The sequence below is a fragment of the Stegostoma tigrinum genome, chromosome 3 (assembly GCF_030684315.1).
Source record: "Stegostoma tigrinum isolate sSteTig4 chromosome 3, sSteTig4.hap1, whole genome shotgun sequence".
In the NCBI taxonomy this organism is placed as follows: domain Eukaryota; kingdom Metazoa; phylum Chordata; class Chondrichthyes; order Orectolobiformes; family Stegostomatidae; genus Stegostoma; species Stegostoma tigrinum.
This window is the reverse complement of record NC_081356.1, coordinates 123,324,564-123,342,818: the sequence shown is the minus strand read 5'-3', so window position 1 is coordinate 123,342,818 and position 18,255 is coordinate 123,324,564. Positions and strand designations below refer to the sequence as shown.

The window sequence follows — 18,255 nt, the reverse complement described above, 5'->3', positions numbered from 1 at the left end:
GGTTTTTAACCTTTCGGATTATTTAAAATTGTTGATGATTGTTTTGCTGTTCCTCTGTGGAACTGTTGTGCTAGCTCAGCCGATGCCTCTTGAACAATGTGTTGTGTTATACACACGCAAGCAAATAAATTGTGGGCTGAACAATACCATGATGGCATTGTATGTTCAAACTCACAAGCTGAACTTCACATTGTGCTGCGTTTAAGCAGCTCATTAATGAGTGACAATGAAACGTTGCAGGAAACATGTTTCAGGATACAAAAATAGCAGTGGAACTATACATAAATGAGCAGAGGACTTTTAGTCTTTATGGCAAGATACAATATTGAACCATTAATACTGCCTAACATATCAGATTGGTCACAGGTATAACATTACATAATATTCCACAGATCCACATATTTTCGGCTTTAACGTCCAGACTCATTGTAATTTTCAATTAATGCAAATTAACATCTGGAAAATCTAATACCTACTTTTAGTTCATACTATCAAATATACAATTGTTTCTCAAACTTCTCATCTGACATCAGAAAAGTAAATTTGTGCTTCAGAGATCTGGAACCCCTGTTGCCATTTTACAATGTCGCCAATTGTATTGAAAGGCTTCATCCATGAATTTTTTGATGTTGGATGTTTTTCATCTGTGTTTTACTGTCTCCAGGCAATGATCAGAAACTCAGCACTGATAATCTGCTCGAGTCAATGCTCTTGTCCAGCTCAAGAAGTTGAATAAAAGACTTAACAGTTCTGATGAAGGTCACCAGACCTGAAACGTTAACTCTGATTTTTTTTTCCCCTACAGATGCTGTGAGACCTGCTGAACTTTTCAAGTGACTTCTGTTTTTGTAACAGTTCTCTTCATTTTTCAGGAGAGAATCCAAAGCAATGGACCAAAGCTAATAAGGAAAATGTAGAAAGGTTAAGAATGATGTAAGTCTAAAAATTTGGATATGAATAACTTGACTACTGCAGGGGAGTAAAACAGGTGGATTGAAAGGCATACAGGCAGAAAGATGGGAGGAACATTATTTCTAATAGCCAGAAAATATTGCTCGGGGATGACTATTGACCAAAAAATATAGTAAGTACTCCCCAGCTGTACAAAGTACTAGCTTGGAATATTTTGTATCCATGTCTGTTTTGGGAGGTGGGGGGCAGGGCAGGCAGCAGTAGGCTTGATGTACCTGAAAGATGGCATTTTCAACAGCACAGTACTCATTACTGCAATGAACCGTTGCCTTAAGCAATGTCCGTTAAGCGTCTGAATTTACAAGAGACTAAGCCATTTTAATCACAAGGTGAGTTCTAATTTTAATGCCAATGTGAACACTGATTTGATGAGTTCTTTTCCTAAATTAACAGTGACATCAGAAACTTGCTGTTTCTTAAATCACAAAAGCAGGCCTGCCTCTTACAAAACAAGATCACAGCACCATGGTATCCTAGAGGAAACTTGTATAATTAGGTGAATTTTAAAGAGAAAAACTTCTTTCCAAACAATTACAGAAGAGTTGTGTGCTGGTATTTTCTATTTTGTTGTAGGGTTTGCTTGTGGGGGCAGGCAAGTTAAGTCATTTTGACAATATATCAAATGGTGAGATTTGTCTGCAGTTACTACCAAGAGAAATTTGCATCACATAATGATCTGAGGTCAAAGCTGCTAATGCTCCCTCCACGGTAAGTCCTTACTTACATGGACAGTGCGAAACAGCCACTTGGAAGCTTAATTTTTTGGCATACAAGTTCATTTAATAGCTGGCATTACACAGAAATAGGTGCTGAAGGAGTGATTAGAAGTTTTAAATAGAAATTGTTGGAAAACTAAAAATTGCAATAGTTTACCCATTATAAATCAGTAAAAATCCAAAAGTTAAATCATGAAATCATAAGTAGCTAGCTTCAATTAAGCTTACAAACTCACTGCTGAGGTTGGTTCAAAAATTTGTATGCCTCTCCCCATCTGCTAAGAATTTCCACATAACACTTCATCATCATTGTTAACTTCTGCCTGGGAAGCCAATTAGAGAATGTCAAGCCTTGCTGAATACCAAGTTCAAAGTATAAATCGGACTAATAGGCTGCAACAATCTCAGAGCCTCAAGGCTTCATTGAAGCGGAAGCTGAAATTCTGGCTTCAAAAGTCCTGCAAAAGGAATCATTACCTAAAGCAAAAGACTAGAGCAGGAAGAGTTTGTCAGAGGCAGGTAGGATTTAATTTCATTAGCATTAGAAATGCTCCTGTAATTTAACTCTGCAAAAACAAAGAGACGGGAGGACACAAACATACCTGTGAAATAAAATGGTACCACCCAGGTTTACTTTATAGTGAAGCTAATGTACAAGACCACCTGTACCGAGGCTAATGGCCAAGGAAGTTCAGCAATTTGTAGTAGTTCACGTGAAATGTGCCCAAAAAGGCTGCTGTCACGCAATGTATCTATCCATGAATATTTAAGTGCTTTATTTCATAACTCACTCACCCTAAATTTCAACAATAATTTACACTAACACAGAACCTTTAAACGTAGAATAAAAAATGTCATGCTACACTCAATAAATAGAAGGGAATGCTGGGAAAGAAGGATGGCTGACCACACTTTTGGTCATCAATCCCAAAGTACGTTTTAATGAACTAGAGAAGTAAAACGTTCAGAGGAGATAGCAACTTGTCCTAGTTTGCAGATTAACTAATGCCTATCGATCGGAGTTTCAGAGCCTCCTCCACAGACAGAAATTTGGTCCAGACAAATTTCTATCGCAAGGACAGGGAGGCCAATTCTCCACTAATAAATTTAAAGGGACATCTGGCCATGGTTGGGGTGGGGCGGTCCTTGATATAATTAGAACACTGAGAATTTTCTTTTGGGGAGTGGTGCTGGAAATAGTTGCACCTGTCACAACAAGTAGGGGATGCTACAGGAGCGCTCAGTGTTGGGGGTGAGAGCGGGAAAAGAATTCTACTGGCAAGACTCAACCCAGAACACAGGCCTCAAATGTGGGAAAATCCTTAAAAATTTAGGTTATTTGGTTGCACTGTCCCAAAACTTCAAATAACAGGTCCAAAACCCTGCCTGGATTTTATCACAGGTCTCAAAGTCAGTGCAGCACTTTTTGACATTCACATCTCAAGTGTTGCTATCATGTATACCACTGAGCACCCTTCTACAAACTCTCAAAAAATAGTATTATTTTAATATATGCACACAAACAAATGAATTAGAATTAGGAGTAGGCACTTGGTCCCTTGAATCTGCTCCACCATTCAATAAGATCATCTTTGATAATCTTTCACCCCATTCCTCATCACTGCTGGTTAGAAATATTAAAAATAACTTGTTTCATTGGTTTTTGAGGAAGTGAGTTTCAAAGATTCATGACAGAGAAAAAAAATTCTCCTCACCTGAATTAAATGGGCAATCATTTTGAAACAAAGTGTGAGTCCTAGTTTCCTCACAAGAGGACCTTTTCGTCATCAGGTTCACTGAATCTATTAGTCCAGTAAGCCTTCTCTGAATCATTTCCAACGCAGTTACTTCCTTCCGTAAGTTAGGAAACGAATGCTGGGCACTGGTAAGACTGCACTCAGAATACAATGTCCCAAATAATTAAAGCATACTCACCTGCATTTTTTAACTCCTCCTACGATAAGCAATACAATTGCATCAGCTTTCCTAATTACATGTTGTACCTGCATCCCAACCCTTTATGAGTCATGCTCTAAGACATCCAGGTCCCCCTGCAGCTCAGAGCTTTGCAATCCTACACCCCAATTGAGATAATGTGTCTTTCTGAAAAAAAGACATCCCACCAAAATATTACCTTTTCCAGACGTGGCCTGATCCTTGCCCACTGATTTAACCTATCAAACTTATAAGCGTCATTAGCCTTGTGATCTCTTCACAACTTATTTTCCTACTTTGTGTCATCAGCAAAGTTAGCAACTGTGCTTTCATCCAACTTACATGAGTTTTAAAAAGCTGAGGCCCTGGCACTGATCCCTGGGGAACACGACTCATTATAAATTGCCAATCAGAAAATGACCCTTTGACACCCACTGTTTCTTGTCAGCCAGCAATCTTCCCTCCATGCAACATGTAAACCCTTTAAGATTATTGCAGAAAATAATCTCAAAGGTAGATTTCCAGAAGCATTTGATAAGATGCTACGCACAGTATGTCCAGAGGTCTGCCTTTATTCACAGCACACTTTCTCAAAGAACTCCAATAAATTGGTTAAATGGTTTCCCTTTGACAAAACAATGGGAACTCTACCATGAACTAGTGGTACCTTCTCAAAATGTTGGCAGTTTTCAAAAATTAAAACCACTACATCCTTTATAATGAGCCATTTCTTTTGTGATCCCAAGATGAAGTTCATCAGAACCCAGCAATTTGTCAGCCTGTAGCTTCAAAATTTGCTTAGTGCCACTTTCTTGGAGACTGTAACTTTGAGTTATTCTATTCCAATCCCTGATTTGTTGTTATTTCTGGGTTGTGACTTGTATCTGCTATAATGAACATTGATGTATGGCACTTGTCTGATTCAGAACTTCAAGGTGTGAAGATGAGTCATACCAGACTCAAAATGTTACCTGTAGACAGAGGAACAGTTACTGTCAGATCTGCTGAGTTTCTCCAACAAATTTTATGTTTGTTTGAAAACAACATAAAAGGCAAATAATTAGGCACTCAAAAGACACCAAAGAAAAAAAAATTATGACCGTTTACTTCAGTTCAAATATAAATTTAAATGCTGTGTAACTACAGTATGGTCATGGGAACCTGATTGCCCTTAAATCACTGCACGAAATTAAAGCCATTCTATATGAACTATAAAACACACACATAGGACTAACTACATTTCAGCTGATGTGGATTATTGAATTACATAGAATTTACAACACAGGGAAAGGCTATTTGACATCACTGGTCCACACCAGTGTTCATTCTCCACATAAACCTTCTCAACTTATGAAGAAAAATAATAGGATTAAATAAATTTAGGACCAAAGCCAGACAAAGAATGTCATCACACAAAGAATGTCTTACAACTGAAATGAACCAGTGAATATATTGGCTGGAGCAAACTACTGAATCATTTCATCTTTGGATAATACAATGGTATGTAGGAAACAGGATAAATAAGTTGGGATAGGTTAAAGGGGCCTTTATGTACAATACCAGTTATGATATTTTGAAACAATGAAATAAAACCAAAAATGAAAGAGAATCTAATGGATTCGGTGCATGCATGTTAATATCCTGTAATATCAAGTTAGGCTGCAAATTGCATTATAGCATTACAGCAGATTGTCAATGTTACCTTCCAACTAGACAGGAAACTATTCAATAACTGTGTCCTACAAGTGCATGCGTGAATTTTTCCTCTCAGCACAGGGAAATTTAAAGTTAGGACAGCTTGGGTGGCACTGTTCAATCTGTCGTAATATTAAAACTACTGAAAAATAAGTATATGTTTTGAGAACTGCCGTTTTACAATTTATCTTTGCTTCGGGGCTGAAGTCACACTATACCAAGTGCAAATCTAAAGCAGTGCCTAAACTGCCCACCAGCTGGTCTCCCACCTACTGCTGTAGTGTTAATGTAGGAGCGTCAGTAATTGTCAAAGCCCAAAAAAAAATTGCTTTCTTATAACGATCATTATGGGAAAAGTTAGTAATAAAAGAATTGCAGTATTCAACACTTAACTATGTGGACTTACTACCTTTTTACGAAAATCCATAGAAATTGCGATAACTAAGAAACTGATGTAGAAGTCCATAAAGTGGTTTCAGGTTTAATGGTATTTAACACTAGAACATGCATTTTACAACATTTTCCATAACAGCAACACAAAGACCACATTCCCTTTTGCTGTTCTTAATTACTGTTGAAACAAGTACTTTGCACCTAACAGACATGGGAAAATATGGGCTTACACAATCAAAGAATGTTCAATTTGGCAGATGTGACCAATGCATTTTAGAACATTTTTGGGAGGGGAAGGAAAGGGGGAAAACTGTGTACAGAATATATTAAACAAAAAAGAAACTAGAGCTTTGGGAGATTAAACTTGATCTGATTCTACTGTGATGTTGTTTTCTGACCCTCTGTATGATTTATTGTACTGAAACAGAGTAAAAGTCTTGTGTTAATAGAATGCAGACAGCAATATCCAGAACCTCAGCAGTTCTGAGTTTATGCGACATAATCACATTGGAAAGTGTACACAGAGACATTACAAGTCAATGCACCTGGTTTGTATTTTTTGATCGCATCTAACATGAGTATAAAAAAGGAACAGGATGGCAGCAAGGGAGAAAATAAACTATGGATACTAATCTGCTTGTCTTCTTCCAAACACATTTTAGCTTTTGGTTTTAAGGTTAGCTCATCACTATGCTGGTACACTAGGTTACCTCCAAATAAAAAACCGGCTACATTTTAAAGAAATAATAGGAACTGCAAATGCTGGAGAATCTGAGATAACAAGGTGTAGAGCTGGATGAACACAGCAGGCCAAGCACCATCTTAGGAGCAGGAAAGCTGACGTTTCGGGCCTAGACCCTTCTGATGAAGGCTCTAGGCCCGAAACGTCAACTTTCCTGCTCCTAAGATACTGCTGGGCCTGCTGTGTTCATCCAGCTCTACACCTTGTTATCTTTCATTTTAAAGAGCTTTATCAAGTAAAGACAACATGCTCTGGCAAGTGTCATCATGGGATGCAGATGGAAAGAGCTCACCTGTACAAGGAAACATTTAGAAAATTTACAACCAGAAGGCACCAAAACCATCTTAATCCTTCCTTACTTCCTTCTGTTTAAAGAAGCAAATAAAAACTGAATCAGAATTTAGATTCCACTGAGATAAACTAAGTAAGATAAGCACATAATTCATTGAATCAATTCACGAGATGGTACTTCGTTGGCATGCCACATTCCAGATCCGCATCCAATGTATCTAGTGCTATTATCAATGGGCTATTAGTCCAGAGAGAGGTAATATTCCAGAGTTCTGCAGGCCACTGGATTCAAAGCATCGTCTCTGGTTTCTCTCTACAGATTTTGCCAGACACACTGAGTTTTTCCAGCAACTTCTGTTTTTGTTAACGTTCTGGGGGCCTAGGTTTGAATGCCAGCATGGAATTAGAATCTAATAAACAAACAAAAACATGGAACCAAGAGTCTAACGATAAACCCAGAAAATGCATGTAAACACTTACAAGGTACAAACATGCATTACCCTAACATAACTTGCATGCTCTGTATTTAAAAAAAAAGCTAGTATCACCTCTTGGCTGACTCAGACAGACTGAAGCCGCTTAGGCCCCAAGCTCTGGCGTTCCTTCCTTACATATCTCTACCTCACTTTCCTCCTTTAAGACACTCCTTAAAAACCCTCCATTGAGCAACCCTTGTTCACCATCTACAATGCATAAATCAGGAGTGAGATGGAATGCTTTCGCCTTGCCTGGTTGACTGCAGCTTGAACGCTCAAGTAGAAACAGATCACTTAACTAGCGTCCCACCCACCAAAAATTCAGTCACTTCACTGATACATAATTGTACCAATGTGTACCATCCACAAGATGCACTACAACTCAATGACTCAAAACTAGAAGTTGCTGGAAAAACTCAGCAGGTTTAGCAGCACCTGTGAAGAGGAAAAAAAGTCAAGAGTTAAGGTTTCAGGTCTGGTGACCCTTCCTCAGAACTGACGGTAGCTAGGAAACGTTGGTTCATACGCAGAAGAAAGGGAGGGAGAGGGAGGGGGTAGGGAGTAAACGATAGGTGGGGATAGAACCCAAAGAGAAAGAAGAGCAGTTGGATAGACAAAGGAGTTGATAATACTCTGGCCAGGAGGGTGAATAGCTGCTAAATGGAGACACACAGTTAGTGAATAACTATAGGTAGTATGTAATGGTAGACTACGTGAAAACAAGGTCTGATGCGTGGGGTAGGGCAGTAGGCCATGGGAGAGTTTAGGCCCTAAAATTATTGAACTCAATATGGAGTCTGTAGGGCTGCAGGATCCCCAAGTGGAAAATAATGTGGTACTTCCAGCTTCGCTAGCTTTTGCTGGGAGACTGCAGCAAGCCTGAGACAGAGATGTTGGCCAGGGAAGACAGGGTGGTGTGTTAAAGTAGCAGGCAACTGGATGTGCAATGTCTTTTTTGCGAGCAGAGCATACATGTTCTGCAAAGTGGTCATCCAGTCTACACTCAATCAATGGGATTTACGTTTCAATCTTTCTTCTTGTCCACTGGCATTAATTTCACTGTCACTCCTGGTGCATGACCAAGTATTTTCGAAAAGTCCTTTCCCCAGCCCCTGATTCCTCAGTGACTGCCTCTGGGTCAGACTCACCCCATGTGGACTCCAAATGAAGTTTTATCCCTCATGTTTTGAATCCTCTCAGGATCATAAGTATCTCCGGGATGTTCAAATTCCACAGACAGCTGCTGTTGCCGCATCCTGAGATCCATACCCTGTGCCGTGCAGCGTCACTTGCACACTCTCGACCTTTCCCTCCAACAGTACTGCAACACGCCACTCCACAGTTCCACTTCATCCTCCAGCTCATTCATCATGCTAACAAGAAACTTATTCTTTTCCTTTCAGGCATCAAGGCCCACAAATTGCAACAACTCAGAGATAGCCATGGCCCTCTGAAACCTTCCAACCCTCCACACCCACCCTCAGAGCATCACACCCAGGCTCATATCCCTATAATCCACCTCAACAATACACTCCTGGCCACTGCAGGCAATTTAGCACGACCAACCCACCTAACCTGCACATCTTTGCACTGTGGGAGGAAACTGGAATACTTGGAGGAAACCCACGCAGACATGAGGAGAATGTGCAAACTCCACACAGACAGTTGTCTGAGGCTGGAATTGATCCCAGGTCTCTGGCGCTGTAAGATAGTAGTGCTAACCACTGTGCCACCGTGCTGCCCTCTAACCATGACTTTGCCAGCCGAAAAGGGTGGTGCTGTTGTCGTCTGGCACACTGACTTCTACATTGGAGAGGCTCAGTACCAGCTCTCAGATAGCTCCTATCTTCCCTTGGAGCATGACCCAACCATGGCACATCGGGCCATTGTATCAACTATGGTAACTGACCTAATTTTATCTGGTAATCGCCCCAGCACTGACACACCTGCCCCCACCACCACCTCCAAGCTCTTAGTCCCCCACCCCACAAAGCTCACTTCTACATCCTTCCAAAAATCCACAAACAGGACAGTCCCAGCAGATCTATAGTTTTAGCCTGCACCTGCCCCACAGAACTCATCTCTTTTCACCTTGATTTAGGCTTCTTCCCCCAGTCCAATCCCTGCTCACATAAATCCATGATTCCTCTGACGCTTTACGTCAGTTTCAAAATTTCCAGTTGTTTGCAGGCTCCAGCCGCTTCCTCTTCACCATGGATGCGCAGTCCCTTTAAATGTCCATCCCTCACGAGGAGGGTCTTAGGGCTATCTACTTCTTGCTGGAGCAAAGGCCTGAACCGGTCCCTCCCACCACCACACTCTTTGTTTGGCCGAGCTCATCGTTACCATAACAACTTGCCTTTTAACTCCACTCATTTCCTTCAGGTCAGAGGGTTGGACATGAGCACCCTCATGGGCCCCAGTTATGCCTGTCTCTTTGTTGGGCATGTGGAACATTCCTTAAGTCCAAGTCCTATGCTGGACCCCATTCCACAACTCTTTCTCCGATATGTTGATGATATCATTGGCGCTGCTTTCCTCTCTCGTCCAGAATTGGAAAAATTAATTGATTCCACTTCCAATTTCCACCCTCCCCTCACTTTCACCTGGTCCATTTATGACTCCTCCTTTCCCATCCTTGACATCGATTTCCATTTCTGGGCTCTGGCAGGCCACTAATATCCACTACAAACCCATCGACTCCCACAGCTACCTGGCCTATACATCCTCACGTCCTGCTTCCTGCAAAGACTTCATTCCATTCTCTCAGTTCCTCCATCTCTGTCGCATGTGTTCATATGAGGCCAACTTCGACATGGGAAATGTCTCACTTTCTTCCTCAGCCAAGGATTTCCCAGCACCATTGTCAATAGGGCTCTCAGCGGGTCCGACCCATCTCCTGCGATTCCACCCTTACCCGCCTCTTCCCTCCCGCAACAGTTGATAGGGTTCCCCTCGTCCTTACCTACTATCCCACCAGCATCTACATTCATTTCCACCACCTCCAGAAAGATTGCCCTCCCTTGTCCCCTGACCACAGGGACCGTTCCCTCAGGGACACCCTGGTCCACTCTTCCTTCACTCCCAACAACCCCCACAGCCCCTTTTCCTGAACAGTTATTTAAACCCAGAAAACAAGTTAAAAATCAGGGCTACCAGCTTCACTAGAATATTTATTTGAGTGAGTTATCTCCTGTGTGTCAGATGGATGACCTTTTCTGTCCCACTTCTGAAGAATCCTAAAGCCAGCAGCTTGGGGTATCTGTTTTTTTTTAAAAGAACATCTGAACCCAGCAACCTATTTTTATTGAGAATTAAGATTCAGTTTCATGTTTTTGGATTGTGTCACCAAAAGGAAACAAGTAAATAAGAAAAAGGAAGGGAGCAAGGATCAATCCTGGTGGGGCTTCAGGAAGGACTACTGCATGAACAGTATGAGGAGCCAAAGGAGATTCTCTGGCTACAGCTGGATTGGCAAAACAGGTGCTATTGCAAAGTAGTCACATTCCAATGAAGAACAGAGGAAGAGGAGATGTGAAATGTTTAGAACGCTAGGGGCGGTGCACCATAGACATGGTTATGCAAGCTGTCATTTGAGATCTGACTAGAACACTAGTGATTTAACGGGAGGAAAAAGATGATCAGCAAGATTCAGTCATAAACTTGCACTTCAAATCATTGGTGACCTCAATGTATTGAGGAGTGAATGTTTCCTCAATTACAAAAACCTGTGACACGATGAACACAAGTTTAACAGGTGATAACGTACAACTTATAATAAAGGTGGCAATTCAGTCAGTTTATTCTTTTTTTCAAATTTGCATGCATCATTCCAATTACATCAAACAAATTCTCTAGTGGCATAATTAAACATCTGCATTTTTCCGTACATAGTTTTATCAAGCCTGAAGCAAGAAGAAAAACAAATCTTATTTGACAGTCAGTCTAAATAGCAATGAAATATTCTGATGTTGCCGAGTTAACCTTTGTTTGCATTTTGGTATTCTGTACATATATTGCAACAAGGTGCAATAGGAAAATTGAGACATGTTAGAAAGTACTTGTATTGTGTCAAAAAGACCATAATCCATATCTTTGTTGCCTCTAGACTCAATTATAATCAACATAATCTGAACTAACCTCTGATCTTGCACCCTCTGCATATTTGAGCATACCCAAATCTCTGCTGACCTTATCCCAAATCATATCAACTCTCCTTCACCATTGGGCTCTCCTTCACCGTTGGGTGACATTAACTCCTATTTGACAATGCTCTGCCTTAAAATTCTAATTTTCTTTTCAAACCCTTTCATGCTCAACCCCCTCCCTAGTTCTGAAACACCTCAGCCCATGCAACTTTCCAAGACTTCCCAATTCATTCAATTGTCATCTTTTACAGATTCTGAATTTTAATCAGAACATTATTTGCAGTAATGTCTTTATCTGTGGGTTCTCAGCTGAATTTCTTTCTGTTTACCTCATTGCTTTCTCCATCCTTCTCCACTTTAAGATAATCCTGAAACTCACTTCTTTGACCAAGTGTAAGGCTCCCTGCTGCAATATTTCTTTAAGTGGCTTGATGTCAAATTGTATCTGATAATCCTCCTTCTGAAGGACTGAGAGGCATTTTACTGCATTAATACAGGGTCCTGTTTATATCGCATTTGTTACTAGGAATTGCTTTAATAGATCAAATGATAAAAATATCAAATATGTAGAAATAATAAACAATACAATAATTCAGTCTCATTGCAAAGAATTTGTTGAACCTTGTGATGTCATTTGAACACCTCAATCAGATTAAAGCTCCGTAATCTTCTCCATCTGCTGTGCACCTTATGCGTTCACTGTCAAAACTGCAACTTGCAACTTCCACCTAACCTGTCAGCTTTGCTTATACCACCTTCAAATCCCCCATGGTTAATTTATTCCGTGCACATTTGTACAAAAACAAAATTGCCGGCTTTCTCTCTATGCACCTTGCTGAGGACTTAAAACAGTCAATAAACCCCACAGGATGACAATTCGCTTCAACTCAACATACAAGGATAAGGAATGTCAGTGCTAGCGGACTAAAAATGACATGCAATTGCTTTATTTTGGCATCACACATGACCAAAGTCAAATGCAACTGAACAATGGAACTCTGCTTCTGATATGATCACAGTAGGATCATTCTTAATGTGTCAGAGTGGCACCTTCTACTTAGTGACCACAAGGCATGTGGTGCGTTCACAGTGAATGACAACCTAAGTCAAGTTTTATTATAAACTGGCTTGATACTGCCGAGTTCGCAGCAGATCATTACTGGCAGCAAACAAAACCTAATCCTATCAGGCAATAATTAAATTAAGTCACTGCCCTAAAGGTGAGAGTAGAGTTCTGAAGCCAATTTACACTCCGAATCTATTCCCATTGCACAACACAGCACTTTATGAAAATCACTATGGCTTTTAATGCAGCAAATGTATTGCATCTGTCAGAATTCTTCACAGGAGACAGAGGCACAAAAGGGACAACTGAATCACAAAACTTGCAGGAGCAAAACTCCAGCATTGTATAATACATACTTTATGCTGTGATTCAGCCTACAAGCCATACACACCAAACATACTACTGAGGTAGCAGAAATATGAATCAAGAGAACCATTATAACAAATTATTTTCTAAGGAACTGTCAAATATATAAAGGAAGAAATCAACACAGCGGTCATCCCGTCAGTCCATTGTAACTGTCAGCTATTTGAAAGAACTCTGCAGTCAGTCCCATTCCCTTGTCCTTCCCCGAAATACTCTGCATTTTGTTTTGCTTTCAAGTACATTTAATTGACTCCCCATTGAAAAGGACGATTGAATTGGAATTCACCACTCTTTCATACTGTGTATTTAGGATCATGGGCAATGCACTGTATAATTATTAATTTTTTTCGCTAATTATCTTTACTAACATTTACTGAGTGAGAAAACACATAACTACCATACTATATGTAACAAAGGTGTTAGGAAATCTTCACTTTGAAACATAATCGATGTTATAACAGCAGAGGGATTTGCTAAAGTGGGAGGCAAAGGAGTGTGAAAACAATAAATTAAAGAACCTCTGTCACCCCAGAGCAGGCTGTTGTCAATTATTCAATCAAATTTGCTGAAATCTAAAATACTGGCATCCGGAATGGCTGCAAGACAGAAGAAATAATGCTAATGGGAGCTTGTGATTATTAGAAAGGAGTTTCTGCAACAGAAAGTCACATATTTGATTATCCCAGGAGGTTATGTACAAACTACTGCAGACATTAGCGTAAATAAATTGACCTATGAACCCTCTAAAGTATAGGGTTAACTTGTTGGCTGTATATGAAAAGTGAACCGTTGGTGGGGGGCCGTGATTTTGTCGATGTTACATTTTGATTCACATTTCAATCTACATTAAATTAATGTGACATGGTTTAGTGAATAATTAATTGTACAAAGATGCTTTTAACCACAACGAAAGCATCTTACAACCAAATTTGCTGTCTTCACACTCCGATGCAAAGCATTCACTGCATTCATCAAAAGTGACACTGGCAGTAGCATGTGACCACATGAAGAGTCATTCAGCCCCTTCTCATCTGCAACATAATAAGATCATGCTGATGTGACAGTGAACACAAACCCACATCCAAGAACCCCGATATTCTGAGATTCTTGACTAACAAGGGATTCAATCTCATATGTTTATAGATATTTACAGCACAGGAGAGGAACTTCAAATCATTGTGATTGCACTGGCCTCCAAGAGGTGAGATAATACAAATCTCATTTTCCAGTTTTTGGCTAGGCCCAGGAAGCTGTGCTGATGCAAGTGAATATCTAAATACTGCTCAATGTTACAAGAGTTTCTGACTCAACCACTCTTTCAGGCAATGAATTCCAGACTCCCATCACCATGTTAGTGAAAAACTCTGTCTCCCTCTTAGCCTTCTACCTCTACCCCAAAAACTATGCCCTATGGTTATTGACCAGTCTACTAATGAAAGAAGTGCTTTCCTATCCACTTCAACTATACCTAAACTTATAGATCTCTATCAAGTTCACTCTCAACCTTTGCTGCTCCATGAAAATCACCCCAGCCTATTCAATTCTTCCTCACCGGTTAGACCCTCCAACACAGGGTAAATCCCCTCTTCACTCTCTACAGCCCATTCACATCCTTCCTAGAATGTGGTGAACAGAACTGCCACAATACTACAGTTATGGCCTAACCAGTGTTTTCTGCAGTTCTGGCATAATTTCCAGGCTCTTGTATTCTACCTCTTGGCTAATGAAGGCAAATATCCCATTTGCCTTCTCAACTAGTTTACCAACCTGCCCTCCTACTTTCAAGGATCTGTGCATTTATAGACCAAGGTCCCTTTGATCAGTCACAGAAACATCCCTCTACCATCACACTCTCCTTCCTGCCTCTCAGTCAACTGTGGATCCAATGAGCCACTTTGCCTTGGACTCTTACTCTTTGGACCAATCTGCCACGAAGCACCTCAACAAGAGCCATACTAAAGGCCATGTAGACTATGTCAAGTTCAGTAAGCTCACCAACACTCCTGATTACTTTGTCATTAAAACAATCAAGTTTGTCAAATAAGAGTTTCTATTACAAATCCATGCTGACTATCCCCAATTAATCAAAATCTCTCCTAGGTATGTTCTGCTCCTCAGAATTCTAATAACTTGCGAACCACCAAAGTTAGGCCAGAAAATTACACACCAATCAGTCTGTCACCTTCTCTCTTTTTTTAATAACAGGATAACAGGACAATACTGGCAAACTCCAGTCCTCTGGCATCTCATCTCTGGCCAGAAACTCCCTCAATTTTGGACCTCTGATATCTCCGCCTTTTGTTCCCTCAATAGCTTGGCTTACATTCCATTCCGAGCTGCAGATTTATTCACTTTTTAAGGCCACTAAACCCACAAGTATCTCCTCTCTCTAAGTTCACAATTAGGAGTGGGCAATAAATACTGGACTAGCCAGACAGAGGCTAATGCCAGTTATGTGAACTTAGTATCTCATGATTGAAAATGATGGAAGGGCGGCATTGAATTTGTGCTTGAAAATAGGATTTTGGGAGCAGGACAAAAAAGGATCATCTTATGCATTGGGTAACTTGTACTGTATGATCTATAGTAACAGAGAACCTGGCTGACTAACTTTAGCTTAATGAAGGATCCAGACACACAAAAACTCAACCCTATGGCCACCTTCTCCGACAAAGGTGGTCCTTGCCCTGCTCTGCAGCTGCAGCAAGGCCATCCTTAAACAGTGACATCACTTGCTGAACAATAATCGGCCTCATTCTCACACATCTGTCTTCAATCTCAATGCTTTCCCTGATTTGCTGTATTCCAAGAGACAGGCCAACTGCTGCATTCATATTGGGAGCACATTTGAGCAGGAGGTCTCTACAGAAAAAAAGTATCACCTTACCCAACCAGTCCCTTTAGACTTTTACAATCAGAAAAACCACCAAAAACTTGACAATCATATCAACAGCCAAAATAAATCAACCAGCAGCCTATAAATAGGTTATAATACTTTAAGTAGCACTGCTAGGGTGTCTGTCCCAGAAACTGGTTCTAGCTTTGGAAGTCGAAAATGCCATTGCGGGCTTCAAAAATGACATCACATGTTGATTAATATCTTGAGCATTCTGCTTTCCACAATGTTCATGTCCTACAACATCCTCACTAAGATCGCAATACACAACAGTACAGCGTACACTGTTACTATAGATCATACCGGACAAGTTACCCAATGAATATAATCCACATGATCAACCATCCAAAGAGAACACAGTTCACGTTTTCGAATTTTACTTGCCTCTAAACGAGAAGAAAAAGCCTAAACAAACATATTACTAGAAAAGTGATATGGGTAGAGAAGAGGAATGCAAAGTTTTTTTTGTTCTTTTCTCTGATTGTAGAAATGTGCATTTACCCATCACTTGGCCCGCTGTTACACATGAAACGGACATGAACCATTGCTCCTACACGTGGATTTCCCAGGGCAGAAGTTAAATATCAACATTCCGATTCTTAATACTTCAGCCCCAGGAGCACACAGTTTGCAACTGAATGGCTGTGGAGAGGAGTGAATTTTGAGAGTTCTCAAAAGAAATGCAAATGCTCAAATACAAATATTACTCAGGATTGCTATTGTGCAGCATTGCTCGCCGCCACCTCCAACAGCCCCAAAACTGTCCACCTCTGCAAGCGAACCTAATGGTCAGAAACAAATAGCCCACCTTTCAGTGCCGGCCATTGGCCACGCGCTACACAGCGCGGCTGTTGATTGGCTAATGCCTGCTGTCAATCGGCATTGACGGGGCAGGACCAGGCCGCTGTCACAAGTTAGGTTGAGCGAGCAGACGGGGCCACTGGGGGGAACCCCATTCCACCTACCTGTCGGAGCCGCACTTGGTCCAACCAATAATATCCACAGCAGCAGACCCCACCCCCCCCTTCTCCTCCTCACGCAAAAAAAAACACCAGCAAGAAGAAGAAAATAGAGAGGGGGCAACGAACGGAAGATAGGGTTACAATCGACCGACAAAAATAAAATTCGGCTCACGAAGGTCTGCGCTCAGAGTTTTCCTTGAGCGGTGCATTGAGATGCAAGGAACGTAATAAATCACTTTGCAAAAATCCGCCACGACGCTTCTACTTTGAACCCCTCCTGCGTCTAATTAACTTTGTTTTCCCTCTCTCTCTCAAGCCACTTGCGTGAGGGTAGACGTAATCCCGTGATGCAATGACGCCGGATGTTTGTTGCTGGTGGAAGTGACGTCATCATACACCGGTACTTCGGGGTGGGCGAGGCCGTGGCGTGTCACGTGGTTCGATTGGCTTTGTTGTTGACCTTCTGAGACTTTAAAAAGCAAATGTTCGGCATCAGCGCGTTGTCTCATACGCTTTCCATGTCTGCTGCGATTCTCAGCATCGTGCTCGGCCTCCTGTGTTCATCCAGCTCCACACTTTGTTATCCTCAGCATTTGTTTTTAGTACAAGTTCCAGCATCTGCGGTAATTTGTTCCTTCTCTAAGAGTCTGGAGAATACAGCGTGAAGTCTTACTCCAGCTCTTTCTTAGTTTCGTACACTGTCAGCTTGTCACTTTACCAGAGAGGTTTGTGCACCATTTCTTATAAGATAATAAAATGACACAACTAACCACAGATGCTGGAGATGAGACTTCAACAAATAAGAACAGTGGAACGTTTGGCCCCATTAGCCTGCTCCACCTTCCAATATGGTCATAGGTGATTCAGTATTCCTCGTATCCACTTTCCTGCGTTTTGACTGTAATCCTCTTAGGGATCAAGAATCTACTTATTTCAGCCGGAAGTATACACAAGGACTGTGTTCCCACAGCTCTCTCTGCCTTGGGGTGTTTCAAAGACTCAAGGCCTTTAAGACGAAATTCCTCCTTGCCTCACTCTTAGAATGGATCCCCTCATTCTGAAACAAACTCACTCTTAGAATGAGAGATAATGGGAACTGCAGATGCTGGAGAATCCAAGATAATAAAATGTGAGGCTGGATGAACGCAGCAGGCCAAGCAGCATCTCAGGAGCACAAAAGCTGACGTTTCAGGCCTAGACCCTTCATTGAGAGTGATGAAGGGTCTCGGCCCGAAACGTCAGCTTTTGTGGTTCTGAGATGCTGCTTGGCCTGCTGTGTTCATCCAGCCTCACATTTTATTATCACTCTTAGAATGGATCCCCTCATTCTGAAACAATGTCCATTGGTCACAGACTGTGGGAAAACATCATCTCAGCATCTACCATGTCAAGTCCCTTAAAAGATCTGAAACAAAAAGTGCTGGAGTATCTCACTCGGTCTGGCAGCATCTGTTGAGTTTCCCTAGCGTTTTCTGCTTTTTTATTGAAATATTATGTTCCCTCCCCATGCCCAACCCTTTACATGAAGGGGCTCCAGTGGGTGCTGCTTCAGAGTAAAGCAGTGGACGTCTTCCCCCTTGTCCTGACCAAAAAATTC

General features: G+C 41.2%; 1 protein-coding gene across 2 annotated transcripts in view; it reads right to left on the bottom strand.

Moving 5' to 3' along the window:
• Positions 1-17,026, bottom strand: part of fbxo8 (F-box protein 8) — a 56,090-nt gene extending 39,064 nt beyond the window's left edge. Inside the window, exon 1 of one of the 2 annotated variants that reach the window (XM_048526974.2) lies at positions 16,662-17,026. The gene's annotated coding sequence lies outside the window, so the exon portion shown is untranslated. The remainder of the gene's footprint in view (positions 1-16,661) is intronic. The other variant, XM_048526976.2, reaches the window with a different exon arrangement.
• Positions 17,027-18,255: the final 1,229 nt, after the last annotated feature.